The sequence below is a fragment of the Gavialis gangeticus genome, unplaced genomic scaffold (genome assembly GCF_001723915.1).
Source record: "Gavialis gangeticus isolate Ggan-Ray unplaced genomic scaffold, GavGan_comp1, whole genome shotgun sequence".
NCBI classification, from domain to species: Eukaryota; Metazoa; Chordata; order Crocodylia; family Gavialidae; genus Gavialis; species Gavialis gangeticus.
In genome coordinates, this window is record NW_017729026.1 from 41,311,310 (window position 1) to 41,324,130 (window position 12,821).

Here is a 12,821-nt window from a genome sequence, read left to right on the forward strand (position 1 = left end):
CTGGGTTGAGGCAGCCCGGGGTTGGAGGCTTGAGATGGTTCTTTAGTCCCACTTCCTTTTCCCAAACTCAAATGTGCACAATTAAAGGTTGTTAGCAAGGAGGGAAGGGTTAGACTTTCATCAGAGGAGCCTCATTACTAAGGAGGATGTGAAATAATAGCGTGCATCAAGTACTAGACCTGAAGGAGCTGAGATTGGGTTGGGATTATGGGGTATTCAACTGGGAGCCGTGACTAAGGAACCAAATCAGATTTGTGCTTGGGGTGGAGTCCTGAGCTTGTTCCTTCCTCCTGGCATGAGGTGATCCCCAGGCAGGCTGGGTGGTGGGCTCGCTGCTTTGGCAGTCAGTTGGAGAGCATTTGTGCTTTGGAGCGCCTGTGGAGCCCACCTGAAGAAAAGTCTGTTGAGCAGCAGTTTGAAAGCAAAAGGTGAAGAAATCCCATGTGCCAAATTGGCCACCCAGGTGTTGAGGAAAGGTGAATGGCTCTTGAGACCTGCTCCAACTTTTGTTTCAAGCTTGCTTGCCACGTGTGGGCCCCAGACTCTCTTACGGAGTGTGCCCCCTTCGGGGTGGTTTGGGGCATGCCTGGCCTGTGCTCTGCAGCATGGATTTGTGAGCTAAGCGCTATGGGGCAGCAGCCAGAAGTGGAGGTGAGGAGGGGATGAACGAGCTTTGGTTACAAGCCAGAAAGCAGGGTTGAAGTGGTACATTTGAGACTTTCACTGGGCGGAGGAGGGAGGCATTTGTTTCTGAGCTCTCGGAGGGGTGTTCAGGAGTGAGGGGGTGCATTTCTAGGCCTGGTGGAGAACGAGGTGCATTTAAAAAAAAAAAAATCAGTTACGCTGGTGAGGCTGGGGCAAGCTGCATCTTTTTAACATGAAAGGATTAGTAGTAGGCATCTGTCTCACCAGACAGCAGAATTGCACCGAGTGGGGCATCGGCCTACTGAACATTTTCTGTGTGTCTGCAGAGCCCACAGTTGGCATTTTAAAAAGTTAGGATCATCTCCTTAATGGGCTTTAAAATAATGAGACATGGTTCCCTTGTGCCAGACTAGCCTTTGTGAAGGTCTGTGACAAATGTGTCCTGGATGTGGAGCATTTAGTTTATTTAGTTTGTTAATTCTTAATACCAGCTTAGATTCAGCAATTTATGTTGTAGGTTATTTGTTAATTTGGGTAATTAACAGCAATTGATGCTAATCTGTGGTAGAAATGTTCCTTTTGATGTAAAATGGAAGGATGTAGTATTTCTTCTGAGCAGCCTTGTGTAATGATAGTTAACAGATTTCCATTTTCTACCTTTTATGTAAGGTGAACATATTATGTTCCATTGATCTTTCTTTGCAGGTCATGCCATCTATTCCTTCTGCCATATATATATTCTTTGTAATTTACTGTTGTGGGTGTTTCTTTTCATAGTGAGAACAAACCGTCTATAGGACTCCCAAGGGTAATATTAACAGGGGTTGGATAAAGAGGAATTATTACCTTTCTGGCCTAAAAAATGGTCTCCTCGAGCCCTTTGTAGATTTTTTTGTTTTTGTTTTTTGCTTTTAAATGGCATCACGTTACAAGCTATTTCCTAACCAGTATGTCTCGGGACCAGTTTTGCACTGATGTGGGCTTGGTCTAGGTCAGGGGTGTCAAACTTATCCAGACTGCGGGGCTTTTTGTACACTGGACTTGGACCAGGGATGTGGTGGTTTCTGGGATTAACACAGCCATTGCTCACCTTTTGTCACTGATACTTATTCCCAGTAGGGCTCTGGGTACCCTAGATTTTGGCAGTGGACCCCAATTCTGAATTCCTGGCCTGTCTGGGAGACCCACAGGCTGTACTTTTAACATCCCTGATATAGGTAAATTTAGATCTCTTCAGCATTTAATTTCTGCGATTTTTATGCTGTCATCCCAGATTCTTCACCTTAGTGTTCTCTAAGCAATGCTTTTCTTTTGCTTGGTGACTAGGTTGGTCAGTTGCCCTTGAGCAACATTTCTAATGCTGTCCTTCAGCAACCTGTTTTTCCTTCATACAACAAAAATGATTGAGAGTCTGGGAAAAAGCTTTTCAAGACTAAATAAATTACATAGATAAATCAGTTGTTAAAATAAGAAGTTGGTTGAAGACCGGAAGGTAGCTGTATGTAAATAAACTCCAAAAAGGGGGATTCAAATAACTCAAAACATAACTAGAAATAATACCTCTGCTTAACGTAAAGATTGGATGGTGACCTTTTTTGTGAAGAGGTGACTTTTTTTTCTCTCTCTCAAATGTTTTAACCAGTACATGATTTGTATCTTCTCAACACTTTTTGTGGAGACTTGCATCTTTATCAACACCTGTTGTACCTAGGTTAATGAAACAATAAATTCCAGAAAGAAATATAGATTCCCTGTAAGAAGACTGGAACTTATTTAAAAAAAAAACCAAGGAAGTATTCAACAATACAATAATAGGTCAAGTTACTGTTAACAAGATACCTAGAAAAGAGGATGCCATTAACAAGGAATCCATGTTTTGGATTATAAAGACCAGAATAGCAGTAAAATCAATAGACTGTAACACATTTTGCAACAATATAGCACCTCTCATTTGAGAATTTGAAAACATAGGGACTTACCTCCCAGTTATCTGTCCTAATCCAGAACCCTGGACCCTCATTTCTTCTTCCTACCCATGAAATAAGCCTCTGTTTTCACAGAAGCCCAGAGCTTCCTTACTCAGCAGAATCTTTCTCCTCAGGATCTGTTTCTGTAACTTAAAACACATTTCCCTTAATTTTTCAGAGTTGTCCTGGACAACTTATTGGAAAGGGTGGTTTTTTTTTTGTTTTTTTTTTTTTGTTCGCTTTTTGTTTCCTTTTTTTAAGGTTGTTGCCTTGCATTTCCATTACTCCTGATATTGTTGCTTTCCATCCTGCATTTGTAGTATTCATTCTTTTCTTACCTGTATTGTAGTTCTTTAAATCCATCAAATTCTAGTATCTTCCTGGTCTGGTAACGTGTGAGAGGATTGCAACATTTTTGATAAGCAGGTAAAAATAGGGGGGGAATAGGAGGAAAAAGTAAGTGATATCAGCAAGTGTAATGTACAGAATTTTGAACAAGAGAGAGGGAAATTCAAAATTAATGGGGAAAACTAGAAAAAGCCAGCTCAAGATGCCAAAAGGCAGGATGTTGTCAAAGTGATGGAAGGAAAAGATTTTTTTTTTCCAGCAGTGTTTTATACATGCTGGACCAAGGTAAGAGAAGATGGAGTATCACAGATGAAGAGAATGTGGTACTTGAAAAAAGAGATGGCACATGTATGAGTAAGATTTTTTTGCAGAGCAAAAGGTGTAATAGATGAAAATTTTTTATCTTAAACATTTTTTCCCTTTTTTTAGGAAACTTGTCTTGATGTTTAGCATTCTGCAGTTCATAAGTGCCACTTCACCCCATTTAACTGTCCCTTCAGAGAAAAAATTGCAAAGTGAAATTTAGCAAAAATTTCACGATTCAGTCTGTGGAATAAACAGAGTAAAAGAACAGAGTAGGATAGAAGTGTTTGCTGCTTTGGACTGAGTGCTCCAAAATGTAATTTATCAAAAATGCTAAGGTTTAATTTGGCTTTCTGTTTTGTAATAACAGGGTTGACAGAAAAGACAGTGGTGTTGCCTTGCATGTCAGAAATGCATACATTTGCTCCCTGGTTCAGGAAGAAGAAGTTAGCAGATCAGAATATATTTGAGTGAAGATGAAAGGTGAAAGATATAGCACCAATATAATGGTGGGGATTTATTATAGACCATCACGTCAGGAAAAAGAGGTGGATGTGGCACTTTTCAAGGAGGTGTCAACATTTCCTAGAAGTTATAGTACTGTTGGGAGACTTAATTTTCCAGATATCTGCTGGAAGAATCATACAGCCAAACAATGTCAAGCAAGTTCCTAATTTGTATAGAGGGTAACTTCCTGCTCCAGGAAGTTGATGTGAGGAGACCATCTATCTTGGATCTTGTACGGACCTATAGGGAAGAACAGGTGGAAGATGTGAAGATGATGGGGAAACTTGGGAAGAAGTGACCATGATAAGAATTTATGATCCTGATAATGGGGAAACGTGAAGTCAGCAGACTTAAGATACTGGTTTTAAAAAAGGGAGGATTTCAAACCACTTGGAGAGATAGTAGGCATGGTACCATGGGAAGATAGACCGAAGGAAAAAGATGTCCGGGGGGCTGGAAGCTTCTTAAGAGAAGTATTGGAAGCCCAACAAAATGCTCTTCTGATGCAATGGACAAACAAGGAGAATGGCAAGAAACTAACCAGTTGCATAAAGAGATTCTAGGATGTCTCAAATGTAAAAGGAAAGCATGCAGGCATAGAAAGCTGGACAGGTTACCAAGGAAGCATACCAGGAAACAAGAAGAACTTTTGGGGACAAAATCAGGAAGGCAAAGGTTAAAAAATGAACTTTACCTGGCGAGGCAAGTTAAGGACAACAAAAGGAGATTCTATATAAATACATTGTCTGGAAAAGCAAAACCAAACAAGCTGTGGGTCCACTGTTAAATAGCCAAGGTTGTGCAAAAAAGGCAGAGCTGCTCAACAATGTCTTGCTTTAGTCTTTGCAAAAAATTAGGTTGCAACCAGACAACCATCAACGGTTTGTTAAGGAAACGGAAAGCTGGGGGGTGAGATAACAAAACAGCTTTTTGATGGGTCTGGATGCTGACCCAAGTCAGCAGGGCCTGATTACCTTCAACCCAGGGTACCGAAGAAACTTGGATAGGAGATATCAGAGCCCATGGCAATGATATTTACAAAGTTGTAGGAAATGGACAAGGTACCATAGGGGGCACTATATTGGCCATTTTCCAGTTACTTTCAAAACAGGCAAAAAGGATACTGGTTAGCCTGACCTCAATACCTGGGAAGTTGCTAGAGCATATTATAAGACAGTTACTGGAGCAACATTCTGAAGAAGGAAAAGCTGATCATGAGCAGCCAGCATGGATTTATTGCGAACAGATTGTGTCAAACAAACTTGGGTGGATGAAGGAAATCTTGACTATAGTCTGTCTCTTTTTCAGCAAGGCTTTTGCCAAAGTTCCATGTGACCTTCTCATAAGCAAATGTGAAAAACATGGATTAGACAAAATTATGAGGTGGGTAGACAACTGACACAATAGATCAATTTATAATTTCTCTCCACTTTCACCTATGTTGGAATGGCTGGAGGTTTTGAGTTGAGTCACACCGGTCTCTCCTGAGTGCAATGCTTTTCAATGCGTTTATTAATCATTTGGATGGTAGAGAGAGAGAGCTGCTTAAGCAAATGTGTAGACAACACAAAATTGGGAAGTATTACAAACACAGGAGGACAGGAGCCCAATTGAGAAGGATCTTGACAGATTGGGAAGTTGTGTTGGAGCCAACAGGATGAAGTTCAGTGCTGACCAATACAAGGTGCTAAAAGAGGAGTGGTGTCTGGCTGAACAGCAGCACTACAGAGAAGGATCTAGGAGTCTTGGTGGTTCACAGACTCTGAGTCCGTAGTGTGATACAGTCGCACAAAAGGCAAATGTGGTTTTGAGCTTCCTCAGAAGTATTACGTGCAAGACATGAGAAGCCTCTTTATTTAGTGCTAGTTAGGCCTCATCTAAAGTACTGTATACAGCTTTTTTGGGTCCCACATTTTTAGAAAGACATGGAGAAGTTAAGGGTCCAGAAACAGGTGAGAAAAATGATAAAAGGCCTTGGAAGACAAGTCCTATGAAGAGAGGTTAAAGGAAATAAGCATGTTCAGCATATGGAAAATAGGGGAAATGACAGCTGTCTTTAAATACCAGAAGATGAGGAAGAACTTTTCTCTCTAGCGGTAGGAAGCAGGATGTAGGCCAGTGGCTTAAAAGTGTAGCAAAGTGGGTTTAGATTGGATATCAAGAAAAACTCTTTCACTGTTAGAATAGTGAGGCGGTGGAGTAGGCTGTCTGGGGGAGTTATGGAACCTCCATCATTGGAGGTGCTCAAGAACGGTGCACAATAAGGTGTATAAGACAAGGTGTTTGAAAAGAGGTTGGAATAGCCATTCCTGTCTTCTAATATGGATAGTTTCCATGCTTTTGGGCTTAGCTCGTTGGTGCAGGGGGCCGGGAAGGAATTTTTTTCCCCCTCCTGTTGATACAGGTGTCAGGGTTTTGGTTTGGTTTGGTTTGGTTTTATTTTGCCTTCCTCAGAGGCGTTGACAGTTGACTGCAGCAAAAGCTTGGGATTTTGATGGGTGTGCCAAGGCTCCAGCTGGAATTAAAACCCAGAGGTTGACTTTTCCCTCTGCTCACAGTCAGATCACTCACCACGTTTGGCGTCAGGATGGAATTTTACCTGGATTAGTATGGACTGTGGGGCTGAGTACAGACATTCAAAAAGCCTGAGGCTGAATTGATTCAGTCTTTGCAGGTTAGCTTAAACTGCCTAGATTGAACTGAGAAGCAAGTGAACAGACATTCACTTTTTATTTTGGAAATGCAGGCAAGTATTTTCAGTGGCTCAGGCTAGAAGCTTGGGGGCTCTAGAGCAAGCCTTCCCTTCTCTTCAGCAGTGGCCAGAAGGCTGGAGGGAAGCTGGGAGAAAAGTCTTTCTGGGTTTTTCCTCCCCCTGCTGGAGCCAAGGGGGCAGGAGCGTGGCAGGCCCTGGCCCAGGCCAACGTGCTGAGGTGGAGGAGAGGGGGGCTCCGTCCCCCACCAACATGGGACCCCAGCCAGGGTCTACCTGGCAGGGGTGTAGTAGCCCCTGCCAGGTTTTTCCCTGCTCACTGCTTGAGGGGGCAGGGATGTGGCCAGATGTCGGTCCTGGGCTTGGATACTGAGACGTAGGGTAGGGAGGGGGGTTTAAAGCCCCCTCCTCTCCCTCTACCCCATTCTGCTAGCCTGGGCCCAGGGTTTGACCACTCCCCTCCGCTCAAGTGGCAAGCGGGGGAAAACCAGCTTCGGCCATCTTGAAAGTGGTTTGCGTGCACTGAAATTCTGTTCTGTTACAGGTTTAAACCTGTTTCTGATCGCTTAACCGGTTTATGTGCAACTTCTGTCCCTAGCCTGGGGGTTTTGCCTTCCTCTGTAATATGAGGGCATGGGCATCTTCCTTGGATCTCTTGAGCATATTTTAACAACCTTTTCAGTAGTAGGACATTGGTCACCATTGTCCCTTTGCTTTACTAGCTGCAGTTTGTGTTGTGACTTCAGGGTTGCCTATGTAGTTTTAGTAAAGGGTAGACAAGGATTTGCTTAGGTTGGTTTGGATAGGCATGATCCTGCCTCAGAGTGGGGTTGGAGTAGCTGACCTCTGGAAGTGCCTTCCAGTGCTACTTGCCTGTGATTTGAAGGAAAACCTGCTTTGACCTAGACGGCTTTCTTCTTCTTTAATTTTTTTTTTCTGGAGACAGTGGAGTTCGGGGGAGGGGAGGACACCTAATTACTCGCATAAGCTTTGTGTCTATACCTTTTTCTCAATTCTTAAACTGTACATTTTGCTCCTTTTGATTGTCCTGTCTCTGCATTTTATGTATTCTGCATAGTCTTATGTGCTGCCCCTGAAATGCCTTACCCGTGGCAATTCCTGAATAAATCACTGCATGTTCTCTAGTCCTCTTCTTTTACGTATGTTTAGTGTAACCCCTTCCCTAGCTTCTTACCAATCTTTCACACCACTGAAAGTTTCATTAGCATTCACATTCATATTTTTCTGTCCATTAAGTAAAATCAAAAAGTTTGCCTCATCTGTCTCCTGCTCATGGGAAACAAAACTGGAAAGGGGGGTGGGACTCCCAGGCCATCAGGTGAGTCCTCTGCATCCGCATTAAACTGTGTCCAAAGGGTTCACAAGATAGACTGCCCCAGCTCCTTTCACCCCAAAGCACACTATTAAAACAAACAAACCGATCTGCAACATACTGGACCAGGGAGACCTGTGACATGGAATGTGTCAGGTTAATACATGCTCAAATTATCTTGGAAAAAGACTACAGGGAGAGGCAAAAGAGCCTGGAGTCTTTTGCCTGTCCAACCTGAGGAGACAATACATTCCTGGCCCCAAAGATAGCAGTCAGTTTGACCTGAGTATGTGAGCAAGGTCTTTGAGCTAAGTACATGTGAGGTTTCTAAATCCCTTTGGACCAGTGCGTTTGAGCTGAAGACCCTGAATAGTGGTGGGGGTATGTCCAGTGTTCCTGTCCAATACAGGCATACCTTGGAGATATTGTGCGTTCGGTTCCAGACCACTGCAATAAAGCGAATATCGCAATAAAGCGAGTCACACAAATGTTTTGGTTTCCCAGTGCATATAAAAGTTATGTTTACACTATACTGTAGTCTATTAAGTGTGCAATAGCATTATGTCTAAAAAAACCAATGTACATATCTTAATTAAAAAATAATTTATTGCTAAAAAATGCTAACCATCATCTGAGCCTTCAGCGAGTTGTGATCTTTTTGCTGGTGGAGGGTCTTGCCTCAATTTGTAAAAAACGCAATATCTGCGAAGCGTAATAAAACGAGGTATGCCTGTACAAGGAGAGGGAGGGAAAACAAATCATTCATGGGTGGGAAAGGGGGGAAATATTCTTCATGACCGTAGCTGAAGCCCTGAAACATGGGATTACCAAGTACTGCCAAATACCGCCCCCCCAAAAAAGTTTCCTTCAGTCTCACTGTGGTGATGCCAAGTATATGAATGGCTCTATTGCATGCTGAGTATTGCTTCAAGCACGCCCCTGTTTTGTCACACTGTCCCTTGCATTAATTTATCAATCCTCAAGCAATTCAGGTTTCTTTTTCTCATTACTTTATTTCTTTTAATACTTAATTTTGCTTCCTTAACGATAATTTTTTCTCCCTTTCGTCTTACTTGTGATTAATTACTAAATGTCTTATATTGTTTAGCCCCTTGGAAATTCATTTTCATTCTTTAATACTATACTATGTGTTGATGAAAGGTGTATACTTGCTGTTACCCCTGTGTTTTGGGGATTTTTTGGCGGGGGAGGGTGTTCTGCTTCTGGGTATTTGCTTTCTAATTGTCTAGTACCAGTTCATAATTACTCTGTTCTTGCTTCATAGGGATGATCACAATTTAGATCTTTGTTTCCTTTGATTTAGAGACTGGGCAAAACATAAATCCAAAGGTGAAGATTGGCATATTTTGTCCATGACACTTTCCATGATGAGTTGTTTCTCCGATTAGCACTCTGATCGCTTGTTAAGTCATCTTATTTTTTGAGATTGATAGCATCCTTGAATGATTGTCCAGCAGCCTCCTTTCAGGTTGTTGATAGTCCAGCTGAATAAATCTGTCAGCAGCTATTTTCTCTGTTTCAGCAGAGAGATGTGATATTGGACATACATAACAAGCTGGAAACTTCTTCAGATTAAACTGAAAGTATTCTACGATTTAAAAAAAACAAACAAACAAAAAAAAAAAACTTAACCCCCGCCCTCCAAAAACTACTCATGAGATCTGCTGTTATTATGTATTTTGAGTCACTTGTTTGATGTGCTGCTATACTCCTTTTTACACCTGTTAGCTTTTCAGAACTAATGCAGAAATGGGCTGGATCTTTCAGGTGTTAGATGGCAGAACTCTAAATGGGCTTAAAATCCTTGTATCTTGTAAGGTGGTCTTAAAAAGACTAGAGAGAGGCAAAAGAGCCCCCCTCTATTCTAATATTGCTGTTGCTGAATTTGGCAGTAGGCAAGGGGGGTGGGACAGGGCAAGCAAGCAGCAGTGTTTACCTTTTCCCTCCACCATGAGTTCTAGAGCTGCATTAATGAACTGGTGAGCTCGAAGTTCATTGTGTGTACACCCACTTGGATCCACCCTTTGCCACAGCTGCAGGACACTACATGCCATCGCCATAGTCTGAACTCTTCCTTAATCCAATCCCTGAAAAATATAAACCCATCTGATTGTACAGGTCTCCATTTTGAGTCTTAAGATTTGTGCAGCTTTATACATTTTTTTTTTTTTTTTAAAGAGTGGTCAAAGGTTGCTAAGGAGAAATTTCAGTGAGAACCCATATTCAAATGCCACTTACTCAATGGAAAAAGTATTGAGAGGAACAAAATAAAAAGTACATAGATGATTTAATGCTTAGAAAAGCTAACTGGAATTAGCCACTTTGTTCTGAAGGAAAAACAGGAATTTATTTTATACCTATTTTTAGAATGCACCTTAGCTATGGAGTCATCATCAGGTGGTTACACTAAATATCCTTGTGTCCCTATATAACACTGCTTTTAGAAATATAAATATAAATTACTTATCCCATTTTTGTTAGAAGAGTAATATTTGTGCAGTGTGCCCTATTTTGGTAAAGTTCTTGTATGTATATGTTTATATTTTCAGGAAATGCTTAATTACAAGTACAGCTAAGTTTTTGTAACTATTTTGCCTATCCTGTCACTGTCTACAAAAAGTATGGTTTGAATTATCTATATATTGCAGATTTTTTGCCTCATGACTGTGGCAGTTCGTGGAAAATCTAAACTGTTGTTCCATAGTAACACAGAAGAAGATGGCTCCCTCAGCATGTGGTGTAAAATCACTACTGTACAGAAAGCAAAGACAAGGACGGGTAAAATAATTTACGCAGCATAATTGCAAAACTTTTGGAATAAGTAGTACAACTGTGCATGCATGTGCATAAGTGCATGTTCAATGGCCTGTCGATCAGCTTCACTTGCACTACATATTTAATTATACTAGGAATCAATTGTATAAATACACTTCCCTGTTAAACTACAAAAATTTACAAAATGTACAGAATTTCAAAATACAGCGATTTCAAGGACTTTAACAAAACATTTTGTTGTTTTTGATAAACTATAATTACCAGTTAATATGTTTAAGTATCCCTTAAAATATATCAGATATGGAAATTGAGATGATAAAAGCCTGAAAGTCTATCAATAAGTTATTATGAGAAAAAATAATTTATTTTTAGTAGTTGCTGATGTGTATCACAAGTAAAGCAGAAACTTGTTTCCTTGATTTATACTATGTTTTGGTTTTGTAAATCACACAATACATTTTCACTTGTCAAGTTAAGTGAACGAGATTTCTGGGCTCTTTTTCTCTTAATTCTTACAGTCTTGTTTACTTTTGTACTCTGACTGTCAGTGTTTGTGTGTTTCCATCTTTAGACAATAAACTATTCTTTAACTTAAGCCGCACTGAAGTCAGTATATGTCATTTGCATTGTAAACAACTGGCACCTCAAAGGGAAATGGTCTAGAACAGTGGGGGCAAACTATTTTGGCAGGCATGTCACAAATTAAGCCCTGTGGCCTCTCCGAGTGCCGCTCTGATCCATTCTCCTGCCTGATCTTTTCTTTTCCGCCCTGCTTGCCCTGTGTTTTCCCCCTGATCTGCATGACATGCAGGCTGCCCATGCTGCTTATGGCTGTGTACTTCAAGTTGGCCAGCCCTGATTTAGGAGATACCTTCTCGTGGTAGGTTTTGGAGAGGAGAGATGACTTCAACTTACCTGTCACCATGGTATCAAATTAGTGAGTCCTCTTGTGACTGTGAAGCTAGGTACAGACAGTCAAAAAGCCCCAGGCTGAATTGATTCCATCTTTGCAGGTTAGTCTAAACCGCATAGATTAAATTGAAACAGAAGTGAACATACATTTACCTTTGATTCAGGAAATGCAACCACATGCCTGCAGTGGCTCAGGCCAGAAGCCGGGGAGCACTAGAGCATGGCTCTCTGGCTGTGTATTCACTTCCTCTTCCTGCTGTCCCCAAGGTCTCTGGGATTTGCAGTCCAGAATTACAGCAGCAGGATCTGCAGGGTTGCTTATCGCTTCCTCTTCTTGCCTCCAGGTGCCTCTGGGATTTATAGTCCCCAGTTCCAGCCAGCAGTGGGTAAGGGTTGTTTAATCCCTGTCCCTGGCACCAGACCCCAGCTGGGGTTTGCCTTGGGGGGCGGGGCAGAGGGGGGGAGGCAGTCCCACTTGCAGTCTGGGTTACATCCCCAGCTGGGCTTGCTCCTCCCCTCACCCCCTTGTCAGCCAGCCCTCACTATTCCAGCTAGGAAGCAGAGGGGCAGGGTGGGGACAGCCCTGCTCTCTGGAGCAGACAGCCCAGCCCAGGGCTGCAAAGCATGCTGGGATGCTAAGGGACTGTGATTTAACTTGAACTAGGAAAGGGTCTGGGGCAGATGTCATAAACTAGTTTGACCCAAATCAGTTACTATATTCAACTAGGTTTATCTTAAATCAGTTTCAGTCATTTGGAAACTGGTATATGTGCACTGAGCTTCTGTTATCTTACATGTTTAAACCAGTTTCTAATTACTTAAATCGGTTTGTGTGTAATTTCTGTCCCTAGCCTGAAGGAAACCTACTGCTCCCTAGCTTCCACAGCAGTTATATAGTTTATAAACTGGATATTTCTGTAGCTTGTTAATGTATGACCCATTACACACAGAATATACAAATCAATTGTAGGGGTGTAATAGCAACTGTTGATGAAAATGAAAAGCATAATTGGTGAAAACTAACATTTGTTTTTGATATTTTTAATTATTCCAAGTAGTAGTACAGGTCACAGAGTTTTCAACAGGACTTTAAACTAGGCTATGAGGCTTAAAATGTGCTTTTCACTTTTGATTAAAGCACGTTTTAAATGGAAGTAAATGATAAAACTTCATCTTTGTGTTCCTTCTTGTCTTTATAGCAGAATGTTAGACCAAAAGCACAGGACAGTTGAAGTTGGAAAAAGTGCTGATTTTTTTTTTTTTTTTTTTTTTTTTTAAATTTTTTTTTTGGGGCCGGGGA

At 41.5% G+C, this 12,821-nt stretch overlaps 1 protein-coding gene across 2 annotated transcripts in view; it reads left to right on the forward strand.

Moving 5' to 3' along the window:
- Positions 1–10: 10 nt before the first annotated feature.
- FBXL4 (F-box and leucine rich repeat protein 4) overlaps positions 11–12,821 on the forward strand; it is a 161,686-nt gene continuing 148,875 nt past the window's right edge. Inside the window, exon 1 of one of the 2 annotated variants that reach the window (XM_019520181.1) lies at positions 11–476. The gene's annotated coding sequence lies outside the window, so the exon portion shown is untranslated. The remainder of the gene's footprint in view (positions 477–12,821) is intronic. The other variant, XM_019520180.1, reaches the window with a different exon arrangement.